The sequence below is a fragment of the Canis lupus genome, chromosome 5 (assembly GCF_048164855.1).
Source record: "Canis lupus baileyi chromosome 5, mCanLup2.hap1, whole genome shotgun sequence".
Classification (NCBI taxonomy): Eukaryota; Metazoa; Chordata; class Mammalia; order Carnivora; family Canidae; genus Canis; species Canis lupus.
In genome coordinates, this window is record NC_132842.1 from 68,571,906 (window position 1) to 68,591,487 (window position 19,582).

A 19,582-nucleotide genomic window follows, 5' to 3' on the forward strand; every position below is an offset into this window, starting at 1 on the left:
CTCATCCACAATCCCCCACCCAGAGATAACCACAGTGAACATCTGGGCAACACCCCCCAGAGTTTTCTCTACACATATGTGCATGTATATCTACAGCCTTCCCAATAAGCTAGAATCCTATGTAGATGATGCTCACAGATAACTCCAGAGAAGGGAAGGCCTGTGGAGAATCCAGAGGAGAAACAGTTTCTCTCCCCCTTGAGAAAGGGAACAAGAGCCAACCTGGGATCATTGCTGGCTGCCATGGGCCTTAATCTTCCAGGACACCAGATGATCCTGGGGCCCCTTTGCTAACCCACTGCTGTCAGAGGAGAGCTTAGCTGTGAGAGTCCTCGGGGACGGGGCCCATGGCAGAGAACGCATGTGCATCCCCAGCTCTGAGCAGGCTTCCAGGAGGAGGCATAGCCTTCAGGCACAGAGAAGTCTCTGGATTATGGAGCAGAGTTCAGATTAAAGGCTGTGTGTGTGTGTGTTTGTGTAGGTGTATATGTGTGTGCATCACTCACCCAGACTTCCAGTGCCACTCCCAGCAGCCACTGTGGGGGCACTGCCACATGCACAAATTGTCTTTCCTTTACCTGGAATCTGGACTGATTCCCATCCTCGGATGTGCCTCAACCTTCAATCCCACCCCAGACTGAGCTGGAAGGGCAGCCTGACCAGATGAACTGGGAGGACCCATGGGGTTGGTGGGAGACATTTAGGATGTTTACAAACTCTCATAATACAGACAATGTGGGGTGCCTGGGTGGCTCAGTCAGTTGGCCATCTGCTTTCAGCTCAGGTCATGATCCCGGGGTCCTGGGATGGAGTGCTGCTTCTGGCTCCCTGCTCAGTGGGGAGCCTGCTTCTCCCTGTCCCCCAGTCCTGCTCATGCTCTCTGGCTATCACAAATAAATACATAAAATCCTTAAAAAGAAAAAAAAAAAAAAAAAAGACAGGGGATCCCTGGGTGGCTCAGCAGTTTGGCGCCTGCCTTTGGCCCAGGGTATGATCCTGGAGTCGCAGGATCAAGTCCCGCATCGGGGGCTCCCGGCATGGAGCCTGCTTCTCCCTCTGCCTGTGTCTCTGCCTCTCTCTCTCTCTCTCTCTCTCATTCATGAATAAATAAATAAATCTTAAAAAAAAAAAAAGGACAGACAATACATTTCCAAAGTCTTTATAGTATAAGAAACCGAGACAGTAGCCAAGATCGTAGAACAATGTCCGACATTCATCCTTCTCCGGCCTCCGCTCCAATTCCCCTCGATGCAGAGGTGACCACTGACCATAGCTCAGTCAGTATCCTCGGAGTTATTCTTCACACAGGCAGAAATATAAGCCCATGTGAAATTTCGGTTTTCAACACATCAGTCTGCGGTGTTCTGTAACTTCCTCCTTTTACTCGCTCACTCAACAAGTCAGCGTAAGATGACGAGGCAGGGTAAGGACCCATCTGCCTTCCTACAAACATCCTCATCCTCGAACACATCGTGGTGACCAAGAGAAGGCAGGGCTCTGAGCCACAGGAACTCACCACTGCCAGGCTGCAAGACCTGGAAGGGTCGGGGATCTCCCCGAGTTCTGCCCCCTAATGCTGCGTGAGGGTTAATGTCCGGCAGAGTGCCCAGCACTCCGAGGGCCCCAAGTTATGGAAGCCGCTACGATGATCTCAAAACCCAACAAAGCCATGAGAGCAGTGCTCCAGCCTTCTGTGGTCCGGAGGTGGCGAGCATCTTCACCCCAGCCAACATCAGCTTGTTTCCAGCTCTTCCTCCATTCATTCATTTAGTCCACAGACATGATCACTTTCTCCTCGTGTTTTTTTTTTTTCAAAGCACTACATTTGAAGTATTTGTTTGAAAAAGAGCCCAAATGGGCAGCCCCGGTGGTGCAGCGGTTTAGCGCCGCCTGCAGCTTAGGGCGTGATCCTGGAGACCCTGGATCGAGTCCCACGTCAGGCTCTCTGCATGGTGCCTGCTCTCTCTCTCTCTCTCTGTCTCTATGAATAAATAAATAAATAAAATCTTTAAAAAAAAGAAAAAGAGGCCAAATGGATACACACACTACTAAGTCACCTTGGGCAGCGCGTGGGATCTCTGACCTTGCTTCCTGTTTCTAAGTCAGAAAAAAAATTAATCCTGTCTCTGCACCTGCCCTCGGTTGCCTAGGGGACAAATAAGAAAGTTCCCATTAAAATGCTTTATAAACTCTGAAGCCCTATAGAGACTCCGGAGGGAATCCTGTGGCGTACATGCTGTGGCCCTACTAGAATATTCCTCCTGGGATGGCAGAGACCATAGGCTCAGGAAATGCCTGCTGAATAATGAATGAAACTTCCCTCCTGAAAATAAGAAAATTAAGGCCTGAGGGTCTTTAGAATGTTTAACAAGGGAAGAGGAGGGAAGAGGAATCACGCCAAGTGTGTCCTCTCTTGTCTTCTCATCTCTTTCCTTCCTCCCTCCTGTCTGTCCTCCTTTTCTTCCTTGCTTGCTTCCTTCCTTCCTTCCATCCTTCCTTCCTCTTATATTCGACACAGACTCTGTTCCTAATTTCTTAGGGGGAAGAGAGAGAGTTACAGTGACACTGACAACAGCTCATTTTTGTACACACTTCACAGTTTACAAAGCACTGGCCCATGATCACATCTATTTTCTCACTTGACCCTTTAAATTCTAACTGAACTGGGCCAATAGCAGCCTCTGGGAGACCTCCTTTGGCCCCTGCCCCTCACCCAGGCCCTCCCAGGGACCCCTTCTCTGGTCTACCTCAAACTCATTCATCCATTCTTCAGAAATGGCCTGAGCACCCGCCCTGGAGAGAGCCCCATGCCAGCAGTTTGGGGGTGAGCTGAGCTGGCAGGGTCAGTGGGAGAGAGGGGACATAGCCATTTGCACCATGGCTCCAGGTGGGAAGTATAACTGTTATACAGATGTGGAAACCGAGGCCTAAAATAAGTTACATAGTCTCTGCAAAGCCACACAGCACCATTCTGTCCCCTCTTCCACCACCCAGCCTCTTCCTTCTTGTCCCCTCCACTTCTTCCCAGGTTTCACTCCTGACCACACCTGATACCTGAATGTTTGGAAGGAAATGGTGCTGTTTCCCTTCTTAGGGGCCATTCATTCTCTTTTTCAAACACAGTTTCATCAAGAGTCCTTTATGTTTATGAGTCCTGGGCTGGAGACACTTAAATCACCTGCGATTGTTCCCCTGGCCCAGCAGGGAAGTCTTCCTCCATCCCCCCATCCTTCTCCCTTCCCTCCCTCCCTCCTTCTGTTCCTCCCCTCCCCTTCTTCCTCCCCTCTTCCTCCTTCTTCTGTCTCCCTCTCCCTCCCTTCTCTCCCTCCCTCCCTTCCTCTATTTCCCTTTCCTCCTCCCTCTCCTCCCACATTTCCTGAGCACCCTCGGATTGGCAGGCCTTGTACTAGGTGCTGGGATTCTCCTCTGACCTGAGAAGGTGCAGTCCATGCTTCCATGTCAAGGAAAAGGAGCTGCACCCTTGGTTTTCTCTCCTCTTTGATGTGGTTTCAGAGCAAAGAAAAAGGGAAGCTCTGCGCAGCGAAGCTCCATCAGTGGTCCTCCCGAAGGTGGAGGAAAATCATTTCATAAGCCAGCCCGCCCTCTGGTGGCCAGAGCTGGGGACCAACTGTGTTTATTTCTACTCCCAAAAGCTTCCCCGCAGAGACTGCGCCCTGGAATGTGCTCCCCGGGCTGTGGTAAGGCGCCTGAATCCGGCCCTCACTCTTTCTGACCTCCAGGTGCAGCCCCTCCCTCAGAGCCCCCCTCCAAGACCACCGTCTCCCAGAAGCGTCCATATCCCCAGTCCCACAGCCCACAATCCAGTCCCTGTACTTGGTACTTCCCACCTGGAACCATGTTGCAAATAAATGGCTGTGTCCCCTCTCTCCCACTGACCCTGCCAGCTCAGCTCACCCCCAAACTGCTGGCATGGGGCTCTCTCCAGGGCGGGTGCTCAGGCCATTTCTGAAAAATGGATGAATGAGTTTGGGGTAGACAGAGAAGGGGTCCCTGGGAGGGTCTGAGTTCAAGGCCTGAGGGTGCTGAGGGTGATCTCCCAGAGGCTGGACATTAGGTTCTCAGATGAAAACACTGGACAGCCCAGTTCAACTGGAATGTCAGATAAACAGCAAATGAAAATTTCTTTTAGTATAAGTATGTCCCAAATATTGCAGGGTACATAACTGAACTAAAATTTGTCTGGAGTTTAACCAATGTCCTGTATTTTTATTTGCTAAGTCTGGCAACACTCTTGACTCTCTAGTAAAGCCTATCTGGGCAAGGCAGGGGGTGGGGTGAGGAAGGCCTGGCAAGCAAGTCCCAGAGAAGCTGGTGGAAATCCAGTTTGTATCCAGAGAGAATATAGTAATGCAAACTTCACTTTTTTACCTGAATTTACATCCACATCATGGGGATATGAGGGGTTGAAAACAAGGATAGCTTTACCTGTTCTCAAGGCTCTGATCAAATATCCCCAGTCCCCAGTCTTCCCTGGGGCCCTACATCCATTGCCTTCAAACTTGTGTCTGCAGGACACAGACAGGACATCCCTAAGGGCTGAAATTGGGTCTCCTACTGTGTTTGCCCCAAGGCATCTAGGTGTCAATATCTGTGAAATGGATTAAAGAAAGTTGTAACCCAGTGGTGCCTACTTGTGCCAGGTGCCAGCTATTCCTTCACTGCTAATATGGGAATAATAGCCATGCCTACTTATAAGATAGTTAACTGATATAAAGTTCCTAGAATGGGGCCTGGCAACAAAGCCAGTGCTCAAGAAATGTTAGCTCTTACCTTTATGATTACTGCTGGAAGACTACCTACTGAAAAGTTACTAGCACTGATTTTTCTCCTGGAATGGTACTACATTCTAGTTCTTTCTCACATTCAATGGCACCTGTTAACAACCACGAAACACTGTGGGGAGATTTCCTTCACTTCCTGAGCAGGGGCTCAGGCTAGTCCCAGTGAACACCATGTGGTATCATACTCCCTCAGCGAAACAATCTCCTGGCCCCATTTCCCCGTGACCACGGCTGCACATCAATGTTTCTAGCAATATTAGATCCCATTTATAATGATTTATGGTAATTAGACTGGACAAGAGTTTGATGGCTATTAGGCCTCTCTATTTGGCTGAAAAACATTTGAAGCGTGAAGCTGCAGGAGACAATGAGCGCCAGCACCATTACGAAACATCCTTGTATTTGGAACCAATTTAAAGTGTCATTTTTGATATCACAGATTATTCATCTTCGGATTCTGAGTCCTTGGTATCTGTGTTCTCCTGCTCTGGTATCAGGAGGACAGACAGAGGTGGCAGGTCTGCCCTGGGAGCGGGCAGCCAGGCAAACACCAGCCTCCAGGAGTTGAGTTCCCAGGGGATGCTCAGTCTTTTCCCCAGCATCAAGCCACCTCTGGTTTACAAGAAGATACCAGGACAAATGGAAATGCCACCTAAAGTCCTGCCTTGATGTCCTTTCTTCACCCTTTACTTCCTTTACCCTCACCTTCCACTTTTGTCCACACCCAGGACCCCGGGACTGCTGTTGGACCAGCACACACCAACACATATACTGGCAATTATGGGCTGGCATCCATGCTGGACCTGATGCTCAAGATTTGAATATCACCCCTGAATAAAACAGGCATGAAATTATAATAAATAAGAGTCTCTTGGGCTGTGTTTTTGCCACGCCAAAATAGCTGGATTAAAAAGTAAAAAATTCATGAACAGTTAGATGCTTAATTTTCTACAATAACACTAGAATACACTCATCTGCATTTTTGGCGCTTTCTATCTTAATGTTTCAATGTAGATGTGCACTCTGGCTCTTTTTCAAATCACTTCAACTGGCCCACACCAAACCCTAAGAGGCAGGTTCCTATTTGTAGTCTTTGAAGCACAAGAAAAGTAGATTGTGACCAGGAAGACCAGAGAAGCATGCAAGATTGAGGCCCCAGCCTATTCCTGAGCTGCACCGCCCCCCCAGGCAGGCTCCTTAGGTCCCTCACCACCCCCAGGACCCCCTGGAGAGATTTCTTTCCCTAGAAGGGAGAACACTGGGTGATGTGATTTGACCTTTGTTTTAATGACAAAGAACAATAAGGAAGCAATTACTGGGTCCAGGAGCCCAGGGCTACCTGGGCCTGGCAGGTCCAATTCATTTATCCTCCTCTTTATTTGGAAACTCAGATTGATTTTATTTTCTTTATTTATTTTTTAAGATTTTATTTATTTATTCATGAGAGACGGTGGGTGGGGGCGGGCAGAGACACAGGCAGAGGGAGAAGCAGGCTCCATGCAGGGAGCCGGACATGGGACTCGATCCCGGGGCTCCAGGATCAGGCCCTGCGCTGAAGGCAGTGCTAAACCACTGAGCCACCCGGGCTGCCCCAGACTGATTTTAATGGTGAGAGATAAAGTGGCTTCCAGGAGCTTCTCTTGACACAAATGGAGCCTGGGCACCCTTTCTTTAAATAGACACTGAAATACGCAAGAATACCTATGTCATCTCGACGCCCACGCACTAAGTTTTGAATAGTTAACTGCTCCTGATAATTAGATTCTGTAAAACTCCAGCCAGTGCAATGTCACCATTTGGGGAGAAAAATTGTTTTAATATCCACTGGTAAACTTAGGGTTTTATTTGCACAGAGAAAACCCATGAAACTGGAGATAAGGATGGAGAGAAAACCCATGAAACTAGAGATAAGGATGGAGAACAATCTCAGTGTTTGTACAGGTGATTTTAGAACTTCCTTCTCCCTCTCCATCCGCCCCTGGCCTGGTTTGGGAAGTGCGTATGGGGAAGGGGGGGCAGCAAAAGGTCAGCCTGACATTGATGGTTTTAGAGGATCTGCTTTCTCTTTCTACCACAGCTGGGACAAGAGGTTACTTCAGGAGCCTGGGGAGGGCAGTGGCCCCAGCTGCTCCCTGGAGAGGTGGCATAGACCTGGAGGGCCATCACTGTAGGTGTCCACATCACTGCCCGGGCCCAGAGGTCGGCCGGAGGAGCAGGGGGTGAGGGAGTAAATTTTGGTTTTAGTTAACTAAGTGCCCCCAGTGCTGGCCTGTGGACTGCGGATACCAAGCATCTCCAGCACTTTTGTCCACACCCACAGCCAGCATTGCCTCTGAGTTTAACAGCCAGAACTCCAACTGTCTTCATGACAGCTCCATGTGAATGAGTCAAGCTCACCACATTCAAACCAAATTCAGTAGCTTCCCTGACCTTTCCCCAACTGCTTCCCTTCTCGTGCTCCCTGTTTCACTGAAGGACCCTCTGACCTTCCAATGCAGAAGCTAGAAACCTAGAAGTCACCTCATGTCTCTTTAGAGGCACCCCTTTCAACCTCAGCCCCCAGAGCAGATGCTGTTGGTGTTTGGCCCGTGTCCCCTAGGACTCACTACCTCTGTTCAGTGGCTATGGCCTCATCTTCCAACTGCCAGGATCTACATGGAGCAGCCAGGGAAAGCCACCCTTCCTAGGCAAGGCAGGCTGGAAGTGCCAGGAAGTTAGACCTCCCCAGGAGTATCCTTCAAGCAATGGCCGATGGCTCCCTCATCTCTCTGAGATGTATGTTTTATATTATTTCACCAGTTTCCTGGTGAAATTACGCCCAAAGGTAGAATGTGGGCTTTCATGGGTATGCAACACGTACAGCCGCCTAGGGCACTGATGCTAAAAGGGCTTGTGCTTGGCCAAATATTCTGCTGCCATCATTTAAAAATTCTTAATGATTTATGAGCAACAGGCCTCACATTTTCATGTTGCACTAGTCCTGTCCAGGGGTAGGCTGGCTTGAGAAGGCACTGGCTGGCTGTCTTCCTTCCTTCCCTATCTCTCTTCCCTACTTCCCTATATTTCCTGACCCCCTCAAAGACTCTACTTGAACTCAAATTCTTTTTTTTTTATTTTTTATTTTTTTATGAACTCAAATTCTTGTAACAGAATTTGCTTCTGGGGGAAGCCAACCCATGACCCTCACATTCCCATATCTTCTGAGTCTGCTGCCCCATGTTTATCCTCACCTTGCCACAACCCTCCCTGTTGCATGGACCACCGTGGCAGCCTTCCAACCATTCTCTCTATGTCCATTTTGCTCCCTCCAATTTCTTCTCCACAGTAGCCAGAGGGTTGGTTCATTGGTTGGTCTGAACATAAAGCTAGCTAATCATGTGACTTCCCTACTTGAAACATTTATATGGCTAATTCTTGAAGCTAGGTGATGCACTAAGGATCTGTTATTTCCTTCTGCTTCTGTTTATATTTTTAAATGTCCACATTAAAAGTTAAATTAAAAAATCTCAATTGCTTCCCATTGCTTTTATGATGATAAACAAAATCACTGTGGTCTACAAGGCCCTGCAGAGCCGGCAACTTTTGTTTTCTTGTTCTCTACACATCAGCTATCCTGGCCTTTCTTTTCCTCAGATGCACTGTTTCTTTTTTGCCTTAGGGCCTTTGCACATACAGTACCCTTTGCCAGGAATGCTTTTTCTCTTCATATTCCTCACTCCACTTCAATACTTCTTTGCCTGGTTATTAACCTGTTTAACCTGTTTTGCAGTTTTTCTTTATCTTTAAAACGAAAATGATAACCCACACAGGGTTTCCTCATAAATTGTTATTAGGACAAAAGTGCCTGGCACAAAGCAAACACTCAATAAACACCAGCTATTATTAACATAAACATAATGCTGCTTTCTCTAGAATTTTAATAAAATTGACAATGCATGAGGCCATGTTTATTCTGTGGCTACAGATACCCCTGAGTTCCTTCAGTTTCTACACTCTGAAGAAGATCCTTGGCCAGCAAGGTGCTGTGGGAGGGGACAGTAGCTGCAGGCCACCCTCCACCCAATTATGGTAAGAATCAAGTGAACCTTGGTGATATTGAGGGTCTATAAGCATGAAGAACAATCAGCAAATGCTTGGGGAACCCAAGACAACAGATGTCCCTCAGTGAATCAGAAGCCTTGAGGCTTATGCCAGCCTGCTCAGCTGGCTGGGTGGCCACATATTTAAGCAGGTTCACCCTGAGGTTATCATAACTCACTGGGATGTCAAACATTTCCTCTTTGTGATTCAACCAGCTTCTTGACCTACTATATTGTCATCTAATTACACTTTGAGTATCATCATGTCCATGAAAATCCCAAAGGCCGTCATGTGCTGGAGTTAGGAAGAAGGCAGCCCATGGTTACTGTTATAGACTAAATGTGTCCCCACAAAATTCATACGCTTAGATACTAAGACCCAAAGTGATGGTATAAGAAAACAGGGCCTTTGGGAGATGGTTAGGTCATAAAGGTGGAGCCCTCATTTTTTAAAGATTTTATTCATTTATTCATGAGAAACAAAGAGAGAGAGGCAGAGACATAGGCAGAGGGAGAAGCAGGCTCCATGAAGGTAGCCGGATGTGGGACTCGACACTGGGACCACGAGATCACATCCTGATCCAAAGGCAGACGCTGCTGAGCCACCCAGGAATCCAGGATTAGTGCCCTTATAAAAGAGGCTGCAGAGAGAGCTCCCTTGCCGCTTTGGCTCATGTGAGGATGCAGCAAGAAGATTGCTATCTATGAACCAGGAATCTGCCCGCACCTTGACCTTGGACTTCCCAGGCTCTGGAACTGTGAGAAGTAAATGTTTGTTGTTTAAGTCTACGGTATTTTTGTTATGGCGGCCCAAATGGACTGACGGTTACAAAATACCCAATAAAGTCCAGCCTCTGTGCCAACCCCCTGAGATCTTTGGCATCTCATGGATTCACCCCAAAGTTGCTCTTTTTAGAGGTTCTGAGGCTTTAGAAGACTCAAAATGTGCTCAAGGTCACACAGGCAAGATTCAAATCCAGATCAGAAATCGGCCTAGTCCTAAGCTTGAATTCTTTCTCCAAGGTCCAGCGTGTCCCAAATTCAAGATTCCTGGGCCCCATTCTCCCACTCTTAATTCAGTAAATCTAGGCACAGGCCTAAGAATTTGTATTTTAAAAGTATCCTGAGTGGCTGAAGATCAGCTAGGTTTGAGAATCATGTACAAAGAGATACCGTACTCCCCCAAATCCAAAATAAAAAATGGCCCCCAAAGCCTCAGTTTGAGCCTTTGGTCCAATTTCACTGCTTGCTTTTAAACAAATGAGTTTTAGACCATGACTGTCTTATTTCAAATTAAACCTTTTACCTTCTCAATCTAGAAAGTCCTTTTTTTATTGACTAAATCTCTGCCTCAAGACAGCATTTATTCTGTGACTACATGCACTGTAGACCTCTCTAACCCTGTGCTCCCTCTCATATCATCACCTCCCAAAACTAGAAATTGAGCATCTATCATCTCATCTGCACAGAGAGACGCTTAACACGTGCCTCAGCCCCGCACATGTGGCTTGTTAGGGAAAGATGGCCTTGTTGTCCTCCAATTTTATAGCAACCACTTTGGCTCGTGCAGAATTGTAGGCTTCTTTCTGGCAGGAAGATGAGACCAAGAGCAGCATTAGAGATACAGTTCTATGCCCTCCAAGGCATTAATAGACTGGAATCTTGTTGGCACTTTCTAGAGCAGAACCATCTCTGCAGTTAAGAGCTGTGAGTCTAAACCAATTTGGGAGAGAAGCTGCTGCTTATGAAGAGGAAAGTCACTGAGCTTATAAATGGATTTTTTATGAATTTCTTGCCCTGCTTCTGATTTCAGCACTGGAGCATGCCAGATTATGCTTCTAACAAATGGCTTTCCCAATTCAAAACTTGGGCTTATAATAAGAACCACTTTTAATAAGTCAAAAAATCTATTTAAGTAGTGGTTTATTTCATACAGACTGTATTCATCTCTATGCAAAGAGCATAACCCTCTTGTGTTCCACCAACATCCACAGAAAGCCTTTAGGAACAATAACTAACTTAATAGCTAAAATAAATGTTTAAATCCTCTGTTAAAAATAATAATAATACCATAGCTGTATATAAACATTAAAAATAAATTGCCGGCTCTCCTGATTTGTCTTTTTCCTTCAGAGCTGGCCAGAAAAGAAACAAAAAATGTCCCACAGAACCAACTTAAAAAAAAAAAACAAAAACAAACAAACAAAAAAAAACCCTGCTGGGAACGGCAGATAAAATGATTACAACAGTTTAAGTGATGCCAAAACATGTTAATGAAGAGAACTTCGTTGATTAACTATTGTTATTGTTTCTTACCATGGTAAGAAACTTGTTTGATCTCTTCCCACCAACTTTGATTTTTCTTAATTGATTCAATTTGCCTGATTGGCGTGGACTGTATGTGTATCAACTTCTATTAGCCCAACTGACTTAACCCCTGCCTGTATGGTACCAAGTGAATAATGCGTGGAGCATGGGAGCCTTGCTTGTCTGGACATCCTATTGCTTGAACCCATGAGCCAAAGTCATGCCAAGTCACAGCCCAAGGATTTAGCCACTGCACACCTTTTGTTAGGGTTACTACAGACGCTATATGGACATGAACCAAAGGCACATGAAAGAGGGGGCACAACCAAACCTGGGATGGGGGCACAGAGAGGTTCTCCAAGAGGGGACTTTGCAGCCATGTCTTGAAGGATGAATAAGAAAACAAGTGGCAGGGACACCTGGGTGGCTCAGTGGTTTAGTGCCTCCCTTCAGCCCAGAGTGTGATCCTGGGGTCCCGGGATTGAGTCCCTCATCGGGCTCCCTGCATGGAGCCTGCTTCTCCCTCTGCCTGTGTCTCTGCCTCTCTCTCTGTGTGTCTCTAATGAATAAATAAATAAAAGGAAAACAAGTGGCAGATCATACTCAGAGACCAGATTAACCAGCTGATACACAGTCACTACATTATATATAATAGAGCCCGTGTAATGTTGAGTCTTCTCTCCTTACAAACATCTTGAGGAAAATGCTACAAGAATACATCCTTAACTTCCTGTCCTCAGTTTCTGAGACTGCCTTTGCTAACCCAGTGGACTGCTCCATGTAGCACAGGACTAAGTGGGCAGCCGTCTGGTCAGCTCAGCTATGTCACTGCACCCAGTACTCATTTTTAGTTCTTTTCACATTTCCTCCTATGTCAACCCACAACCGTTTAATCCAGTGTCCTGTGCAGGCATCCAGGGATCTGCCAAGCCCTGGGGGGACGGGTGCTATGGAGGATTCCTCCAGGTGATAAGAGTTTCTGTGGTCTGAGCCTTTGTCTAGGCATCTAGAAAGGGGTGGCTTCTTCTTCCAGGGCTGCCCAAAGGCATTCCCAAATCCTTCCAGATGGCACTCTGTGTATGGTGGGCTTTACCCTAAGAACACTCAACTTATGGAAACCTGAGCTGACAAAGCATACACCTCAAGGGTGCATCAGGTTTGTTCATCCTGCTCAGCATCCAGGGTCCTTCTTCAACCTGGGGAATTGTATTTCATCAAGTCCATTATTTTTCCTCAGGGTCATTTCTCAACTATCTCAAGTTCTCCAAAGCACTCATTCTTTGAATGCTGTGTCTGCTGATAGTCTCTAAAGGTGTATCAATTCCCTGTGAGCTCATCGTTTCCAGGTGTGTGTGTGTGTGTGTGTGTGTGTGTGTGTGTGTGTGTGTATGTGAATAGGCATGTGTCCTATGAGCTCTGACATGTGAAAACAAACCCCGCCCCTGAGCAGGGCTGAGTTTGTGTCTGCTGAATACCCAAATATTTCAACTGTCAGTGATTAGTTTTTTTATTAATGTATCACTCTATTACTACAACAAGCAGGAATAAATTTGGGTTCCATTGTTGGAATTTGAGGGCTGAACTTCTCAAGTTGGTCTTTTTTTTGTCACCCAGAGTCCTGACAAGATAAACTCCCATGCTTGGGTAGGTGGGCAATGTTTTTGGTTCCCTAGTCCCAGATATGCAGTCATTCCAGACCTCGGGTTTTATCCAGGGGTCAGGTTCAATGCCTCACCACTTGTGACTGGAGGACTTGTCTCCTACCCAATGTAGCCAATAAAGTGTTTGGGCTAATATCCAGATCCATTGTCTCCTGGGTCATCATGGCACCAACTTGCATGGGCACTACTCTTGTATGAGTTTTCCTTCATCATTGGCACTTGGGGAAATTATTTTGAGCTTGGCCTTGGATTTGAACTTTTTTAAAAAATATTTTAATTGGGGGACCCCTGGGTGGCGCAGCGGTTTGGCGCCTGCCTTTGGCCCAGGGCGCGATCCTGGAGACCCGGGATCGAATCCCACATTGGGCTCCCGGTGCATGGAGCCTGCTTCTCCCTCTGCCTGTGTCTCTGCCTCTCTCTCTTTCACTGTGTGCCTATCATAAATAAATAAAAAAAAATTAAAAAAAATATTTTAATCTACTGTTTCCATCAAGAGGGAAGTTCACATTTTTTTCATTATGTCATATTCTGAAACCCCATGGGGTTAAGAGCCCCCAGAATGGGCTGCATTTAGTGATTTTCTTCCAAAGAATAGAGTATGGGGGCACAGGAGAGTAAGTTTACAGTGAAGAAACCTGGCAAACACTACTTGAACCAGGTAATCAAGGTTAACATCACCAATGAGAAGTCATGTTGATAGCATGTACCCTGATAGAATGTGATGAAAAGGGTATTTCACTTCTGTGATGTTCTTCCTAAAAACACATGATTCTGTGTCTCAGAAAAACATCAGACAAATCCAAATTGAGGGGCAATCTACAAAATACATAATCAGTAATTCTCAAAACTGTCAGGAAAAACAAGAAAAGATTGAGAAACTGTCATAGACCAAAGGAGAGTAAGGAAGTCAGACAACTAAATGTAATGTGATATTCTGGGTGTTACTTTGGAACAGAAAAAGGACATTAGTAGAAAAATAAAATCAGAATAAAATCTGGAGTTTAGTTAATAGTAATGTACCAAGTTGGTTTCTTAACTGACAGATATACCATGGCAATGTAAGATCTTAGGGAAGACTGGGTAGGGATGCCTGGGTGGCTCAGTAGTTGAGCATCTGTCTTTGGCTCAGGGCGTGATCCCAGGGCCCAGGGATCACATCCTGCATCAGGCTCCCTACATGGAGCCTGCTTCTCCCTCTGCCTGTGTTTCTGTCTCTCTCTCTGTGTCTCTCATGAGACACAGATAAAATCTTAAAAAAAAAAAAAAAAGACTGGGTGAGGGGTTTATGGAAACTCTGTGCTACCTTTGCAACTTTTCTCTAAATCTAAAATTATTCTAAAATAAGTTTATTAACCCCACCTTCCCTCCAAAAAGGATGGCCAAATATTTGTTTCCTTCTGGGTCTCTGCTCAATTAGAGACTCAGCATGGTCTATACCTTATTTGAGCATTTAGGTCTTTAACAAACACTATGGTAGGATTGATCAGGATCAAGAACTCCCATTACTTGTCATTTATCAGTGTCTTTCTATTTATGCCCTTATGCCCTTAGAGACATTTTTCAATCCCTGTATTTTTATCCAAGTTATATTAAAATAATTCATAAAATAACTGAAACATCTATTATGTGCTTGGGTACAAATACCTTTTTCCTTCATACGTATATTTTGTAATTCTAATGGAAAAAACTGTATCATTGTTCTCAAGTGGTTTGACGCCATATAGTTCTAATATTGGTTATTCATGATCCCATTGTCTTCTAGACTTTGGCACTTGATTTATTATTTAATTTGTAAAAAACAGAAAGTGGAATCCATAATCCCTCATAATCCCTCATTTATCAGTTCTTGAAGAACACTGGAAATGCAAAGCAACTCTAAGTCTGAGGTCTGATGGAAAGACTAATAATAAATCAATACTACATTTGCTAATTTGCTAAGATTTGGAGTGGATATTTTTTAGTTAAATGGAAATTATAAAAATAATTTTTAAATCCCATTAGTATCCTCAAACACATTTCCTCTGCATTTAGCGGCTAAAATGCATTCAGATTTTCCAGGAGTACCTTAAGCAGCTTTTGTCATGTTCATTTCTCAAAGATGTGCAGGTTTTTTTTAATGAAAATTTTTCCTCTATTCTTATTCTCTAAAGAAAAGTGTCAATATTGCCACCATTTGGAAGTTTAAAATTTATTTAATGAACTTATTTATTTGAGAAAGAGAGAGAAAGCAGAGGGAGGGGCAGAGGGACAGGGAGAACAGACCCCTTGCTGAGCAGGGAGCCATGAGGCTCAATCCCAGGACTCCAAGATCAGGACCTCCACCTAAGGTAGACACCCAACAGACTGAGACACTCATGTGCCCTTGGAAGGAATTTTCTCACTCTTTCCTGGATTAAAAATGATTCCTTTGCTGTCTGTATTGATTTGATATATGCTACTGAAACTTGCCTAGAGTGTCTCATGGTTTTGTTTTTATAACAAAAGGAGTGCAAATCAGAAAGTCTAAAATAGAAGTTGCAACCTGGTGACCCACAGACAGAATGTTCCACACAGAGTTGTTTTGATAGGTCCCATATAACTTAACAATTTTTTTCACATGAAAATCTAGATTTTCATATTCTCTTAAAATAGCACTTCTGACAATATGGGATTCACATTTCCTTTTTTTTTTTTTTAAGGTTTTAATTATTTATTCATGAGAGACACAGAGAGAAAGAGGCAGAGACACACGCAGAGGGAGAAGCAGGCTCCATGCAGGGAGCCTGATGTGGGACTCGATCCCAGGTCTCCAGGATCATGCCCTGGGCCAAAGGCAGGCGCCAAACCGCTGAGCCACCCAGGGATTCTCAGGATTCACATTTCCATCTGGCTACAATTAACCTAACCTGAAAAGGGGCTTCCTCATCTAGTTGACATACAGGTCCTCCAGAACGCCACAATCCGAATTGTAATATATTCACTTTACCGCATTCATGTTTCTCTGCAGCTAATTGAATTTCCAAGTCCTGATCTAGAATATCAAATACTCTCTTGGTCTAAATGATTTTCTTTGAAGTGTCAATAAGAGAAAATAACTAAGCTATGAAGCAAAATGAACCTTGTGCAAACCTTCTGTAAAACCAGCTTAAAGTTGTCACTCTACACATGTTTAGAATAAGTAATAAAGAAATTAATATCATTTTGGGGTAAGTATGCTACCTTTGGAATAATAATCTTGAAGCTGCCAACCAAAATCTGGGGTTCTTGGTACTCATGGCAAGAAGTAAGGCCACTTACTAATCAGCACCTACCTTTGCGGTTGCCATGGGATACTAGGCAGTTCTAGTGACTTCAGATTACAAGCTGAGTTGTCTTCCTAATTTTGAAGTGTAATTGTGACTGGAACATATCAGTTCTCAGTTTTCAGATGTTGTAGCATGATCAACAGCATTGAAAGAGGAAAAAAGACTTTTCTACATCCTTCACCATAGTGACAGCATAGTTAGATGTGAGACTTTGCTGCTAAGAAGACAGAGACTGCCCAAGCAGAACAGCACCAACAGAAAAGCATATTCTCATCCCAATTTCTTTTTTTTTATATATTTTTTTATTTTTTTTATTTTTTTTTATTTTTATTTATTTATGATAGTCACAGAGAGGAGAGAGAGAGAGAGAGAGGCAGAGACACAGGCAGAGGGAGAAGCAGGCTCCATGCGCCGGGAGCCCGACATGGGATTTGATCCCGGGTCTCCAGGATCGCGCCCTGGGCCAAAGGCAGGCGCTCAACCGCTGCGCCACCCAGGGATCCCTCATCCCAATTTCTTAAGACGATGGTGGACATTGACCTTTTCTTTTTTTTTTGAGGGGTAGGGAGAGAGGGGAGGAGGGGCAAAGGGAGAGACATCTCACAACTCTGAAATCATATCATGACTTGAACCAAAATCAAGAGTCAGGTGCTTAATTGAGCCACCCAGGCACCTTTGGACACTAGACTTTTAATGTCTGTCATGATGTGTGTTTTTTCACATTTTTCTGAAAGCTTAATCTATAACAGTACTATACAACAAAAAAAAAGGAACTGATTGTTTTTGGCCTAATAGGATGTATATTCTGCTTTTTCTCTACTTATAATAAAATTCATTTTGTCTTAAGTATTTCTAAAATTATCCACCACATCTTAGAGCCCTGAATCAAGTCATATACACTATGTATTAGACTCATGATTTTTTATATCTCTCTGTCTAAAGTCAGCAGGAGTTGGTGGAGATGTATCTGGAAAGTTGGTTTGAAGGCAGGAAATCACAAAAGTCAATTGTCCAGAAAGTAAAGAGAACCAGTATGACCTGGGGAGACATAGGTAGACACCACCCCTCCACAGCCCACACCACCTCCCCGCCCCAAATTCATTCATTTCCTGGTATCAAAGACTTGATCGTGGCCACTTTCTGGGCCTAGCAGCTCAGCCTCCTGCCTAAGAACAGATTCTACTGCCCTCTGGTTCAGGCTTACAAAGTACCCTGCCCTTTTTAACCCTATGAAGTGAGATAGAAAAAAAGATCACCAAACTTTAGTAAATTGAGCCCTTTAGAGAATAACGCAGACCAAGTGGAGCCTTTCTAATGGAGTTTTCTTTATATGCTATTTAAGCCTGTAAAGCAGCCATCTAAGAGGATGTGGCTGTGGAGAGACACAGTTACTTCCTAAGCCCAAGCACAGCAGTGGACAGCAGCAGAATGGCCTGATACCATTCACTAATAGTGTGGACTGCATTATACCACCAACAGGACCAGGCAGATGGCGGGGAAGGATGGCTCCATGGACACCTGGTAGGCAACACACTTCAACTTCCTGGTATGACAAAAGCCCCTAAGAGCCTAGATACAACCACAGGAACTGCACATTTCCATAACCTGAGTCAAATAGAGGTCTTGGTAGAAATGAGTTATTGAACAACAGAAAAAGTTAGTTGTTGGGTTGTTTTTGTTTTTTTTTTTTTCCTTTTAAAGATTCGTTTGAGATAGAAAGCATGCAAGCAGGAGGAGGAGCAGAGGGAAAGAATCTCAAGCAGACTACCAGCTGAGCATGGAACCAGATGGGGGCTCAATCTCACAACCCTGAGATCATGACCTGAGCTGAAACCAAGAGTGGGATGCTTAACCAACTGAATTATCTAGGGACCAAGAAAAAGTTCTTTTTCTTGCACACCTCAATTGTGTGCCCAGTACCAAATGGAAATTGATATGGTTTTTGCCAAAGCCTATAGCACTACGAAGCTGAAATCTTAAGACATTCCTGGCCACACACAGCTGTGGTCAAAGTGTCTGAAATGAATAATGATACATGGTGTTGTACTGCTTATTGGGAATGAGTGATTTATTTTATGATCTAAAATTTAAACCCTTTAATATGTGATCCTGGGTGGGGAGGTCACCTGATTTGGAAACATAAGAAGCAAAATTCAAGAATGAGTAAGAATACAGAGAAAGCAGAAACTGTTTCACTGAATTTTTTCTAACACGAACTTTGTTTTATTTATTTTTTATTTTTTAAAAGTTTTATTTATTTATTTATTCATGAGAGACACAGAGGCAGAGAGAGAAGCAGGCTCCATGCAGGGAGCCCGAAGTGGGACTCGATCCTGGGACTCCAGAATCATGCCCTGGGCTGAAGGTAGGTGCCAAACCTCTGAGCCACCCAGGCATCCTTGAACTTTGTTTTATCCAAGCAAATTATATTAGTAATTTTTACTAAAACTTGGGTGTAATTTTCATTAAAATTTGGTAAAAATGGGAAACTGCATTCTAAACCTTTATTTGTATATAAAATAAGGATATATGTACTTATCTGTGCATAGGAAATATCTGAGATGATGCATAAAAGGCTGTTAACAGAAATTGCCTCCTGGGTGAGAAGGCTAAGGGTCTGGAGTGAGAAAGAAAGAATTCTTTACTTATGAATGTGTCACTTTAATTTTAAAATTTTTAAAGATTTTATTTGAGAAAAAGAGCATGAGTGGGGGGAGGGGCAGAGGGAAAGGGAGAGAGGTAATCTTAAGCAGACTCTACACTGAGCATGGAGCCCGATTTGGGGCTTGATCTCATGACACTGATCTGGTGACCTGAGCCAAAATCAAGAGTTGGACACTCAAATGACTGAACTACTCAGGCGCCCCAAATGTATTACTTTAATTTTAAAAGCAACATTGGAGTGCCTAGGTGGCTCATTTGGTTAAGCACCTGCCTTCAGCCCAGGTCATGATTTCAAGGTCCTAGGATGGAGCCTAGTGTAGGCTCTCTCTGCTCAGTGGGGAGTCTGCTTCTTTCTCTCCCTCTGCCCCTCCCCTCCACCGCTCATGTGTGCTCTCAAATAAAATCTTTAAAAAAAATAATTAAAGCAAAATCAGCAATTAGCCAAAATAAAAAGTCAAAGCCATTGGTAAGTTACCGCTATTTATTAGAGAATAGGTAAAGGAAGCTAGTGAGCAAGGAGAGCAAGGCAGAGCAGGACACCAGAAATGAGGGCATGCAGCTCCCTTAATTGCACATGTGGTTCCTGGTAGTGGTTCCTAATCCCAGGGGTCAAAACTTGTAAATCCTTATAATAAGACTTTATTTGAGTAACCTCAAAGGGATCTTTGCCACTCAAAGTGTTCCTTGCCACGCAAAGAGCCCTAACTAAAATCACAGTGGAGGGGTAGAGAGAAAGTGAGAAGCGGACTCCCTGCTCAGCAGGGAGCCCAATGTGGGGCTCAATT

At 44.5% G+C, this 19,582-nt stretch overlaps 1 long non-coding RNA gene across 1 annotated transcript in view; it reads right to left on the bottom strand.

Moving 5' to 3' along the window:
• Window positions 1-1,143: 1,143 nt before the first annotated feature.
• The window catches only part of LOC140633955 (uncharacterized), a 31,813-nt gene continuing 13,374 nt past the window's right edge, over window positions 1,144-19,582 (bottom strand). Inside the window, exon 2 of the long non-coding RNA XR_012031549.1 lies at window positions 1,144-1,981. This is a non-coding gene — a long non-coding RNA (uncharacterized lncRNA). The remainder of the gene's footprint in view (window positions 1,982-19,582) is intronic.